General features: G+C 35.6%; 1 protein-coding gene across 10 annotated transcripts in view; it reads left to right on the top strand.

Moving 5' to 3' along the window:
• Positions 1-13,869, top strand: part of Cd36 (CD36 molecule) — a 107,270-nt gene that overhangs the window by 39,699 nt on the left and 53,702 nt on the right. For 4 of the 10 annotated variants that reach the window (NM_001159558.1, NM_001159557.1, XM_006535624.3 and 1 more), the window contains exon 2: positions 13,590-13,643. The exons of 4 other annotated variants lie outside the window; for them this stretch is intronic. The gene's annotated coding sequence lies outside the window, so the exon portion shown is untranslated. Of the gene's footprint in view, positions 1-13,364; positions 13,644-13,869 lie in introns of those variants that run through there. 2 more of the 10 variants (NM_001159555.1, NM_007643.4) reach the window with 1 other exon arrangement.

Here is a 13,869-nt window from a genome sequence, read left to right as displayed (position 1 = left end):
ATATCTTATCTTAATGGGGTTAAATACATCTCTATTTTCTGTCTATCTGTCTATCTATCTGTCTGTCTCTCTATCTGCCTATCTATCTGTCTATCTGCCTGTTTATCTACCTATCTGCCTATCTATTTATGTATCCCAAGAAGACTGTTAAACAGCGGATAGTCTTTTTTTTTTTCTAAAGAAGGAATCATAATAAACATTATAACCAAGGCTTTAGCCTAGGAAGATTTTGCAGCAGAGTGTTTGTCTTTGAAATCTTTCAAAAAGAAGACTATAACCTTGCCTGTTTCTGGTGACCGATTATAATAAACAGAGGTCACAGGCAGTCCTTGCTACTGGCTTTCCTGGCATGGTGCAAGTCAACAGGTCCTCTGGGAAATATTTGTAAGGTGATTTTGCAACTTTGTCTTTTTTTTCTCAAGTTAAAAATTTCATCACTGTGATATGTAACTCATTTAACATAAGCTACTGAAACATAATGAAATAGTTAATAGGGTAATAAGAAATACTAAAATCCTAAAGTTAAATTAAAAAGTGTTCAATCCACAAATTATTACCAAGGTGTTTTCATGGTAATACTTTGCTGATAATCGAAGGTATACGAAATCAGGTATTGAAATTAAGCAAAGTTGTAGGCACAATTGCTTTATTGGCTATATATAATACTTCTACTACTCAGTGCTTTATGTTTTGACTTACATTGTGATGCAATGCTCTATAGCAATATTTGAACAGCTTGACTGTAGTTACATTACAGGGTTGGCAATATTGCCTAGGGAATTAGACCATGGGGCAACAGGCATACTTAGCCTCAGTGGGCACTGGGAGAATGCAGGGTTGAATGTCTTTCTAGATTGGAGGAGATAATGCTAACACATATTTCCCCCCAAATCAAAGCTGTGCTTGTGTCTAGATCTGTCCAATTCTCTTTCTCCCTTGGGCAACTAGAAGTGGTACTTACATATTGTAAACTATACTTTCACAATCTCAGGTAATTTCTACTTCATATAATCTAGCTTACCTAAAGCTTTAAATACTAACTACAAACCAGTGTTGTATTGTGTAGTAATGCTACAAAACATATTTTATATTAAGTGACAATGAACTCATTAACTTTAGAATGATATAAATAACTATCTCTGAAGAGCTAGATGTTGTGTTTTATCTTGTTTGTTGAATGGATATGAAATACTGATTATTTTCTAAACTTAATTTTATGCACTTAGCACTGTAAACATTCAAAGAATTCCCAGTGCAAATACTGTTTCATAAACTCCAAGGATATCCACACAGGGGACCTGTGAGGGTCACTGCTTTACTGGATAATTAAAGAATCCTTTATTGGATTTGGTACCACAACAGTGATATTTGTTCTCTAAAGATGATGAAAGATCAGTAGAGTCCTAGAGCAGTCTGTGGAGCCTTACGTTGCTTAGAAACTCAGTGGCTATGAGCTTGCTATGGCAACCCAAGTTATCAGTGGCTGCAAACTTAGCTGGCATTCTGCTACATCTCCATACTTTACTGGTAAGAATATTCAGATAATAGCTTCCATAATCTCAGTAATTTTGTTAGTTATGCAACCAGAATAAATGGTATGTTAATACACTCAGATATGAAAGTAGCTATTTTAATAGCTTATACATGAAATTGATTTTTACTCCTATATGTGTTCTATTTCAAATTAATGATGTGTGCTGTTTGCTTTCTCTATGTATATGTGTATATATATATATATATTTCCTTTGTGTATATATATATATACATATGTGTATATATATATGTGTGTGTGTGTATGTATGTATTATAAGAGAGATAACTACGTATGGTACAATAAAATATGAAAACAAAATTAAAACAGAATGTTACTAAAATAGTATATCAACTGTTTTATAAATTTGACTCCTTAGTTATATTTACATATTCTATGAATATAGTACAACTTACTGTTAATTTTATTTTGTTTTCCTAACTCATTTGCAGATCATATATATGTATATTGTTATATAGTTTCTCAAGATCTTACACTAATAACTATGTAATCTGCTATACTAGAAACCAAATTCCTTTGGTGAGCACATTTTGGAAGTCACTGCAAAGGCACAGGGAGACTGTCATCCTTTTAGTTTGTGAAGTTCCTCATCACAGTGTGTTTATAGAATGTGGTCTTTTGTGGCTAGCTCTGCTATTAGAGTCAGGGAGGAACTTCACCGTTCTTCACATTCGGACCATGTAGAATCTTTGCTCTTTCTGGAGCTCTCCCTGTGTAAGTCCTGTGCTTAGCTTATCTCTGTATTAATTCCAACTTTGTGTTTATCACTATCAGTAGCCGAGGTTCTCCTGAGACAAGCCGCCACAGGCTCTATTGCTGTTCTTTCCTCCTGGGCATTATCATTTATGCATTTTGTTTTGATATTTAAGTGTTCACCCTGTTAATATTTCTCTTGAGAGAAGAAACAACTTGACTTAGGTTATTACAGAAAATATCTCAATTAATAGAGATACTAAAATTTTTATACTTTTCCATATTTGTGATTTTGTAAATGGTCAGCCTCTGTGAACGTCTTAGTATGTTAGCACAGGTAGATGGTGTCTTTGTAGATAGTAATATGCCTCAATGTAGAGAAGGGCACACACAGAACTTTGGGCTGTTTCCTGGAGTCAATAGTCTACTGAAAGCCTAACCCAGAGCTCTTTAAGATTCTAATGAACATTCATTAAGAAAATCATGTGTTACATAAATATTTTCCCCTTTTATATAAAAATAGATTCTTAGCTGCACAGCAGTGGTTCACACCTTTAATCCCAGCACTTGAGAGGCAAAGGCAGCCATCTCTGAGTTCATAGACAGCCTGGTCTATAGAGTGAGTTCCTTTTTCTGCCAAGGCTCCACAGAAAAATTCTGTCTTCAGAAATCAAAACTCAAAAAAACAAAAACAAAACAAAAACAAAAAGAAATAAAAAAGAAAAGAAATTACATTTTTTTTGTAGCTCATACATATATCCTGACAACAGTTTCCTTTTTCTCTACTCCTCCCAGTTCCTCTGAAAGTACAAACCCATCTATATTTTATCTATGTTTAGATGGTTAACAGTTTACAATAAAATTCACTTTGTATTGTTTGGTTTTGTTTTGCTTTAGTTTTCACGACAGGGTTTCCCTTTTAGCTCTGGTTGTGTTGAAACTTGCTCTGTAGAGCAGGCTGGCCTCGAACTCCCAGAGATTTTTCTACTTCTGCCTCCCAAGTGCTGGAGCTATACATATGAACTACCATCACTGAGCTAATAAGTTCTAAGAGCCGATATAGCTGACACATTCTGCCTGCCATCAAAAGTTTCAGAAGAATGCATGGTGGCCATGTTTCCTTTTGCTTTACATCTTGAAAGTCATTTTTACAACTATCAATTTAAAGCATTCTTTTATAGACTTTCTTTATAGAATTTGCATACAAGATCATCTAAAATGTTCAGGGAGAGCATATTTTACAGTAGTATTCATTTGTTCATTTTAATTATGTGCCAAATATTTTATAGAATGAAAGAATTCAAGCTACCCATGTAAATATTTGCTAATGTGACATAAATATGATATATACCTGCATATATATATATATATATAATCACATTCAGTTTTTGTTTAAGCAAACTACAGCTTTTATTGGTCACATTGTATGTTTAATGTCTGTTAAACCAAAAAATTTACATCTGGGAAATTACCACCCTTTTAAATTTTGTATCAGATAACTGGAAAAGGCAAGTATTTAACATAAACATGTCTCTTGTAAATGTATATCTTGATAGTAGGCTATTTAATATTCAGTGAATATTTGGAGAAAACTGTGGTTTGCTAACAATTTTAAACAGCGGGATAAATTATACAAATTTACAAAACAATTCCTAGTAAATACGTTATAGAGACTCATTTTGTAACCTTCTACCTTGCTACTCAGAATTTGAACTTGGGGATATGTTGTGATTTCTATGGTAGGGATACTAAAGTGTTATTAACACACACAGAATTTTAAAATGTAGTCATACAGCTTCTTACTACATATTTATTGTGTAGAATTTTTTCTCTTTTTTTCTGTTCCAAAAAAACAAACAAACAAAAAAACAACAACAACAACAAAACAAAATTTCAAGCAGTCTTCTTGACCACATTTGATGAATTAAATGGTTGATTACAAGTTAGTTGTTTTTGTTTAAGTCTGTGTGGTTAGGCTGGTGAAGCTCCTCTGTGCAAGCAGAGGGCAAGGGTTCAGATCCCCAGCACTCATGTGAGAGCCAACCCCAGTAGTGCACATTTGTAATCTGAACACTAGAGAATAAAAGAATAAGATAGGCAGATTCTTTCTGCTTTCTGTATAGCCATCCTAGAAGAATCCATGAGCTCTAGGTTCAAGAAGAAACCCTTGCTGGGCAGTGGTGGCGCACGCCTTTAATCCCAGCACTTGGGAGGCAGAGGCAGGCAGATATCTGAGTTCGAGGCCAGCCTGGTCTACAGAGTGACATGTATGAAGTCAAGAGAGGAAGCATGAGAATATGCATCAGATTGTCTGCAGTTTTGGCGGAGACACATTTCACTCTATTGAGATGTGGTGAGCTCTCACCGGAAGCAGCAAAGCATAGTATAAACAGCCGCTAAACTGATAAAATGAGCATATCAATTAAAGGAGTCAAGGACCACAGGAATGTACAGTTTCTTCTGACTTAAGAACTTGTGCGCATGTATGTGGACTTGGAATATATTGGTTTGGATGTAATCCCAAACTCACATACTTAAAAGCAGATGCCATATGGAAAGAAAATTAAATTCAAAACAGGATCTCAAGTACTCAAAAATAAACAAGTACACAGTGACTGAAAAGCAACTAAGGAAGGCCAAAAATCTAGGACCATTCTAAAAACGTTTTATGCAATCTATCTTCTGGGATGTTCATCTTCATAGCTTTAAATAGGTTTGCATAAAATGTGATTATTTGCTGTTTGTACTGATTCATTTCACTACAGTTTTTTACTTACTTCCATCCTCTTTCCTCCAAGTAGTGTTATTATCAAGCTTTCCCCAAGGAGTTGTTGAAAATGAGAGGAAAAACAGGCCTAGCAATATGTTGGAGCACATCCAAAAAGGTATTTTTAGAGCGTAGAACACATTGAGGATGGTCCTACCAGTCTTATACATAGAGCTTGGCCCTTAGCATATCCCTTCCGAACAGCAACACTGTTGCTAATAAAGACAGTGTTAAGGAGCACCACAAAATGTACTCTGATTTCATGAGCATTATGCTCTCACCCATGAGCTAGAGGCATTATAGAACAAGACCGGTTTGTAGAATGGTTTGCTATCCATAGCTAAGAGGCTGTGAGCTTTCAGAGCCCAAACAAACAAAGATGTGTCCTGAAAGTCTAGCATGACCTTTTTACTCCTTATTTATTGCAAAGGTCACAGAACTCGTTCAGTAGTAAAGTCATTTGAAGGTGACACTCCACAGCTCATAAGGTTCCACAACCTATTACTGTTTACAAAAGTTATAACCAGGAGCAAAAGAGAAAAGTTACCTTCATGAGGATAAGAGAAGATAGTTAATGGAGTTGACAGACAATGGCGTAAAGATAGGGTTTATGATGCCTAATTTTACCCCAAAGAGACAGAAAGATGTTATTTTGTTTTTCTCTGTAGCTCACAGGGTGAAATACTTGAATCACTGCCATCGTGCAATAATGGGAAGCAATCGTTAATGATTCTGCTATGCTGTCAGGGCCAGGAAAAGGATGAATGACTTAAACTTCTGTTACCCACTGGTTAATTGTAGAGATTCCTACGTGATCATTTCCTCTTCTGCTCCACAAGTTTTGAACTTCTTTAATCTACTCAAGTAACAACGTCCACCACAAATCACATACTCACACACACACAAACATCCATGGGAAGGTTCTTTATTTTAGGGTGATTTGGAATTTATACTCTCATATTCATTATAGACTGGTAGCCTGACATTTGTTACTCTTTTGGAGTCTATTGTTTTCTGAGATGTATTCATAAAAAAAAAATGAAATAAAGAGCAGTGGTGGCACACAATTTTAATCCCAGCATTCCAGAGGCAGAGGCAGGCAGATCTCTGTGAGTTCAAGGTCAGCCTGGTCTACAAGATGAGTTCCAAGACAACCAATGCTACACAGTGAAACTCTGTCTCAAAACCACCACCACCACCAATAATAGTAATAATAATAATAGTAATAATAATAATGATAGTAATAATAATAGTAACAATAACAAGGGCATCTAAATGATTCATAGCAATCCAAGAAAAGTATTTTGTTCTGGAGACTTTATGACCTCATTCAGTATATTCTATATGTTTATACATTAACAGCATATAAAATTTTCATGTCTATGTAGTTTGGAAAGTATTGAATCATGCTTTGTTGAAACAAAAAATATTCTTGGAGTATAATACATTCCCACTTTTCATGTGAGGATTGAAAATCCTAAGCACACTGTTTTTCTCAGATTTATTTATTGATTCAACTGTTTTGCTTGTGTATATCTATCTGCACATGTGTACTTAGTGTGACTGGAGGTTAAAGGAATGTATCAAGTAGATCCTTTGGAACTAGAGTTATAGGAAGTTGTGAAATACCATGAAGGTGCTAGGATGCAAATCTTGATTCTCTGCGATAGCAGCATGTGCTCTTGACTGCTGAGTCAACTTTCCGATCCCCTAAGCATACTATTTAAAGATCTCTGAGGTTTGGTTTAAGAAGTAGCAGGTTCTTGAAAGACATAAGTTATTGACTTTTCTGAGAAGATATCTTCAAGATCCAAAGTAGAGAAATGAGCGTTTATTTCACTGTAAGGCGGGTCACATTGCTTTATGCATATAAAACCTATGTGAGGTTGCTGTGTCACTCAGACGCAATGTTTGTGTCAAGTGGTTCTTTGAATGTCAGGGTGCGGGAAGGATCACACTTCCTCATTCAATAACAACAAAAAGCATAAAAGACGTACTATTTTCTATGTGGTAACATTTGAATTGAGCTGTTGTTAGGTAAGCTACTTCTTAGAATATGTCTCCCCTGGCTTTACAAGGAAGTCTAATTAAGTTTCCATCCATGCCTTGGGAACACTCAGTGACTCTGCTTCTGTGTCTGTATATTTATTTAACTCTTTCAGAAGCTATATTCTGCCATTGGGACTTTAAATATAAGATACAAATATCAAAAGTTATTTATGGACATTTTATTTTTAGCACAAACTTACAAGTCTCATAAATGATACTTAATAAACAGAACAAAATCACTAAGTCTAATGTTTAATGAAAAATGGAAATCTTTCTCTTTTAAAGCATTTATCATATGCTTCAATTATATTACTCTTTAAACAGCATAAAATTGTGATATTACTTTTGAATCACAAAGCATATTATTTTGTTCAACCCAAGGGCCAAACCATTATTCTTTTTCCTAATGTATTATTTTTTATTAAATTTGCTTTTAACCACCCCCACCTCTCTCTCTCTGTTTCTCTGTCTCTCTGTCTCTGTCTTTGTCTCTGTCACACACACACACACACACACACTTCAGTAATTCTGTTATAGCCTGGCCTTGCTATAACTCATTATTAATATTTGTTTTTCCTCAATTAAAATAAATGCTTTACTTTCTGTCATGTAACCTTGAAATTAAGACACTGAATAAACACTTTTTCATGTGTTATTAATTACATACTGTCTTAATGCTTGGTTTAGCTGTTACTTAGTGCTATGTCCTGCTATTTTAACCTATTGTCCACTGAGTCCTCTTTGTTTTACTAGATCTTTTTTTCTTTCCTCCTTGTGGTCTCCCTTGTATCATATGAACAAATATCCTCACAAATTATGTTGAAATGAACTTCCTTAGGGTATATCTTTCATAGTTTAAACAATCACTTTCCTTTCCCTTACCTTACAGAGTTAAGTTGTGTTAGTAACTTGTTCACGTAAGAATTGGGTCTGCCAATACTTTTCACTGCTTCGTGAGATTTGCATGTTGACCTAGCCAAACCCACAGGAGAATCTTCCTCAAATACAGAGTTGGCCTCTGTTTACTCTTTCTCACTTATGCATAGCTCCTACTATGGCTTCTATTAAACATGGAAGTAAGGATATTCTGTGTTCTTAATGCTTCTGACACAAATTCTTTTGATTCATTTGGGTCATGTGATGTTAGCCTACAGCTTGCCTCAGTATCCTGTAGTTTTTCTTTGAGAGGATCCTCAAAATTTTCTTTTGAACGCAATATTAGCAATCTGATTTATAGTTTCAGTAATTTTTTGAATTGTACTACAACAAATTAATATTCTGTATCCTAATGAGACAAATGTAATATAGCATGCATTCAATACTTCTAATAACTAAATAGGCTAGACATTGAAAAGCCTAGATATCATATTGTATATAATTTCCCATGTAATACACACTTGTAAATTAAGTCTGCCATGGACAATCTTTATTATTCTCAGAACATTAAACAATAAATGATTTCCTTAGTATTACTTTGTTAATTAATGTTTTGATTTAATTTATAGGACATTAGAATGCTATTTTATCTTATTTGATTACTAACTACTACCTGTTCATTCTTTATAATGTGCACATATAATTTTCTTCTTAATATAATATCAAATCATTTTAATTTTATTTCTAAACATTAATTTGAAAAGAATACATCAAACTAGATATGAAGACTATATTTAGCATTTCTTATTTTATTTAATGCATAGTTACTGTATTTGTTTGGGGTGTGGGTTTGTATGTAGCATGTCTCATGTGCGGAGGTCATAATGCAGCTTTTAGCTGTCTTTTCCAACGTCTACCATGATTTCTAGGCACTAATCTCAGGGACTTTGGTTTGCATGGCAAGTACTTTTTACCATGAGCCATCTAACTGGGCCATTCATTATTTCTTCCCCCCAAAAGGACTTGATGTTTGTTTTCACAAGCGTCACCCTGGGAGATCTTTGTGTTTTCTTAAGTCTAATGAGAGAGCGTGGTGGTCAACTGAAAGAATCCAAACATAGTCCAATGTCTAGCAGATAGTAAGTGCCCAGTGTGTCAATACTGTCAGATTATGGCTACCTTAATATTAAGAATTTTTGTATAAATATACATTTATAATTTTAGTCATACAGAGATGTTGCTTTTAATTTGTTGAAGTTTCAGAGAAAGCAACTCAAATATCCTTAACAGTTGTCAATTATTGTGACTCACCAACAACCTCAATTTTAATGTAAACCTACATTTTAAAGGTTATAGCCACTATATGAGTTTTATTAAGCTTGAGGGTGTAGGTAGACTGTATGGATTTCCATTCCACTGGTGAAAGACATCAGTGACACGGTGACTATATCATGTGCTGTGTCAGATCCTATTGTGAATGTATGAGAATTAGACATGCATCATGTGACCCCTCTCTTCTAGAGACTTGTAATACATCTGTCATCTGCCTCTTAAATATGTCCCAATATTTGTGTAGTCAACTTATTGCACTTCCTCTTTTCACAAGAGTTGAACTGCATAAATCAGCTGTCTAAACTACTGCCATGAAGGATTTTTAAATAGTCATAGACTGCGGGGTAAAGGGTATAATTTTCATAATCTCAAAACAAAGAGAGACATTGTAACTGTGCCAAGACCTTTAAAAGCAAATAACAGAACACTAATGAATGAAGTACTAAATTCTATAGTGTAAAAAATATTTTAAAAGGGTAAGATTTTTACTATTTTTACTGCTTTTTATAATTATTTGTTTAATTTAGATCCAGATAGCAACTTCCCTTCCCTGCTATACTTTCAGTCTCTCCCCCTCCCTTCCCCTCCTCCATCCACCTCTTTTCCTCTTTTCTTCTGAAAACTTGAGCCCTCCAATGGATATCAACCAGCCTTGGCATAACAAGTTGCAGTAGGACTGTCTGATCTTATTCTGTTGAGGCTAGACTAGGCAGCCCAGTAGTGGGAAAGCAATTCTAAGGCAGGCAATGTAGTTAGAGACAGCACCTACTGCTGTTTGAGGAGTCCTATATGAAGGCCCAGCTGAATAACTCTACATATGCAAAGGGCCTTTGTCCATCTAAAAGGCTGACATTTTTAGTTGAACAGTTTTAAAAATCACAAAGGTCATTTTCTGCTTTTCTACTAATAAATAAGAGAAAAATATAAAAAGACCTTTGAAGGAAAAAATGGCACTATTATCAGTAAGTGTTAAGATAAAAATGACAAATAGGCTTCAGAAAATAGGATATAATTTACTTAAGTAGTTACCACGAGGTCAACAACAGAGCCTGATCAATGTACTTCTTAAAACTCAGAGGTCTGTCTGAGTCCATGTGGACCGTGATTGAAGGCTTCTCACATATTGTGGAGTGCTTACCATCCTGTTCAATGCTCTGGGGAATACCGCTAAACAGACATAATCCTTCCCCATAGACAAAACATACCAGCAGGCGCGTAAACAGGTCATAAAGGCTAATCAGGTGTAGGCCTTCTCCAGCCATGATAAGTGATCTTTGGGAAAGCAAAGCAAGAAAGAAGGAAAGATTTATAGGCTCAGGAATGGGAGTGTCGGGAATAGAACCCTGACTGACTGACGGGCAGCTTCAGGCGTTCTCAAGTGCTTTACACTAAACAACTTAGTGTTTAATGCCCTTTTTAATTTTCATCATTTTTTGACTAAAAGAAAGATTGTAGAAGGCACATTAAGTTTGACGATCACCTCACAGTGTAAACATGTCACCATTCCATATACAACTTTGGCATTTTTTCATGTATAACAAGACAACCACAGAACAAACCAAACAAAAGCAGGCAGTAAGGGATGCTTCCATAGCTCCTGGTGCACACTTAGCTAGTCATATTTTATAAGAATAGGATTCAAACCAACATCTACTCATGTTACCATGCCAAGGAGACTTCCCAAAGAATCGAAGCTCAGTTGACTTATGGCCATTGATGTCCTATCCTACCATTCATTATCTGTTTATTTATGGCTGGAACTGATATCTATAAGGCTAGGGGAACTTCCTGAGGAACGTATTGGCTCAAAATACTGAATCAAGTGATATTTAAGGATGAAAACCTGGGTCTGGTGAGATAGCTCAGTCAGTGAAGCATTTGAAGATGACAGCCCTGTACTCAGAATCCATGTGAAAAGGTGAGGTTTCTAGTCTTAGTGCTGGGGAGATGAGATAGGCATATACCTGGAGCTTATGGCCAGACATCCTCGCATAGTCACTGAGTCCCTGATGCTAGTAAAGACCTTGTCTCATAAAACAACAAAAAAGAAGTAGATAGCATACAGAGGAATAACACCTACAGTTGTACTCTCTCCTCCACATACATGTGTGTATATCAACACATGTATTCACCTGTACTGATGCACATACATGATTACACATATATGTATATACCTTCTCTCTATATACACATACATAAAAAGCAACCCAACTCTTTACTCTTAAATGATCATAGCATACACTGCCTTAGTGCTCAAGTTGTTATTTAGCTGCATATGTAGCAGAGGATGGCCTAGTCAGCCATTGATGGGATGAGAGGCCCTTGGTCTTGCAAAGAATCTATGCCCCAGTATAGGGAAATGTCAGGGCCAGGAAGTGAGAGTGGTTGGGTGGGTGAGCAGGAGGAGGGGAAGGGTATAGGGGATTTTTGGGGAGGAAACTAGGAAAGGGGATAGCATTTGAAATGTAAATGAAGAAAATATCAAATAATAATAAAAAAAGATTACAAAAAATTCATGTTGTGGATTCAATTCCATGGTGTGCCTTTTGCATCTTGAATAGCAAGAGCTGTTGGCTATGAGGTTGGACAACATCTACCAGTGGTCTTAGTGAATGTAAATTTGGTGTTTTGGCATGTACAGTGGAAGATGTAACATTTTACTCTCCAGAGAAAGTCAGAAGATACATATGACATTAGTGTGACTAATAATCAGTCAAGTGAATGCAATGTTCATGTGCACATCTATTTGCAGGAAATATCGTTTTCTGTTAGTGCCCCTATCTTCCTAAATTTGTATTGATCTTCCCAATGTTGTTAAATATTCTCTTTATGACTTAACTTTATCTGTACTTGTGTTGGAAACCTAGCTCTAGATGGCTGTGTTGGTATTTATATGCATGAGAATTAAATCTGAGGGAAAAAAAGTATTTATATCAAAAAGATTGAAGTCCATAATACATTTGTAGAAAATTCACAATCCTGGTTAAAATATTTCTTAAGGTATTCTTTTTCTTTCCTTGTCATATCATGCAATGTAGATACATTTTTCACAGTTTTAAGGTTTCCTTTCCTATAAGTAACTCGTTCAATATGAAACGCATAAGTAACTTATATTGAGGGTTTACAAGATGGTGTCATCACTTTTCCCACTGAAATCAAAGTCAAAACCCCTATAACCCTGAAGTATGTTAATGACCTTTTGGTAGTAGTTAAATAAATATATTGGTGTTATCCCCTGGGAAACCTCATGAGGCTAAGAAGGAGTTTCAGATGTTCTCCAGTCATTTTTCACCCCTGTAAGTGAGAGGGAGATCTGCCAGGGTCACACACCAATGGCAGGCACAATGTAAGACCAAGGAATGGCTTATCCCTGAGCTTATGAGCTAAATATATTCTTGCCCGTGACTCTTAGTTGCTTCATTTCAGGAGCGACCTGGAGACGATTTTCTAGTGAGCTTGCCAGCTTTTGGCCGTGATAACCTTATGAGGGTTTTGCCTGTCTGCTAGTGGATTTTTTGTGAGAATATTCTTCCCATTGTAGATCTAGAATGGCTGAGGTTGATGACATGCTATGCTCAGTAGTATTAGAGTTGTTTGGTACTTGTGCTTTCTATTTTGGATGAATATATTTAGGCTATTTTTTTTATAAGCATATCACCATCCTCTTGAAATTTCAGCTAAATTAACAACAAAAAATGACAAATAGTTAAGAACTTCCATCTAGAACAATGGGCCATTTCCTTTTGTAAAATTTGTTTGTCATCCCTGTTGATTGACAAGAGTTTCCAATTGTTTTCCAAATTATGAATCTGAAAGTCTTCAGGTTCATGCTAGGTAGTATAGAAAAACACTCTTCTCTGCACTTTATGACCTGAGATTTTCAGGCTTTGTTGGGACAGACCAATCAGTTCCCTAATTTACTTCCCCCTTGCTGCTACACTCCAGCATCTGGAATAACAATTACAATGGAAAACAAAGTATAGAAGGGGCGGCTCAAATCAGGGGCGGCTCAAATCAGTTCCGTTGGTTCTCTGGCCTCTGACTTACTTGGATGGGAACATGGCCAAAAAAAAAAAAAAAAGACTGCTGAGTATTTCAAATGTAGGTGATGGGTCTTCACCAGAAATAGACCCTTGTGAGCTTAACTAGCAGTGAAGTGTGACTTTTTTCTTTCTCTTCTTTTTTTCAATTCCCTTGGCAACCAACCACAAATTAGCATCTGACATTGAATTTTTTAAAGCTCGTTTCAACTCTCACACACATAAGTAGTGAGGAATTCAGGGTAGGGGTTTTCTACTGAGGACTTTTTCTTCTTCACAGCTGCCTTCTGAAATGTGTGGAGCAACTGGTGGATGGTTTCCTAGCCTTTCAAAGGTAAGTTATATGGGATTTTCCCTTTACATTAAAAAAAGAAAGAAAGAAAAATTTGTCTGCCTTTACACTGAGAGGAGATAATAGCATTTTAAAACACTTACTATGAAAAATGTCAAATGAAGAATAAATAAATCCATTGTTTTCTTACAGTCTTTAGGCTTTATTGAATGCTTATATGTTATTTACAGATCTACCTATATTTTTGCTGGATAGTATTAAAATATTG

The sequence above is a fragment of the Mus musculus genome, chromosome 5, assembly GCF_000001635.26.
Source record: "Mus musculus strain C57BL/6J chromosome 5, GRCm38.p6 C57BL/6J".
Taxonomy (NCBI): Eukaryota; Metazoa; Chordata; class Mammalia; order Rodentia; family Muridae; genus Mus; species Mus musculus.
Note: the sequence above shows the minus strand (reverse complement) of the source record. Positions and strands in the feature narration are given on the sequence as shown.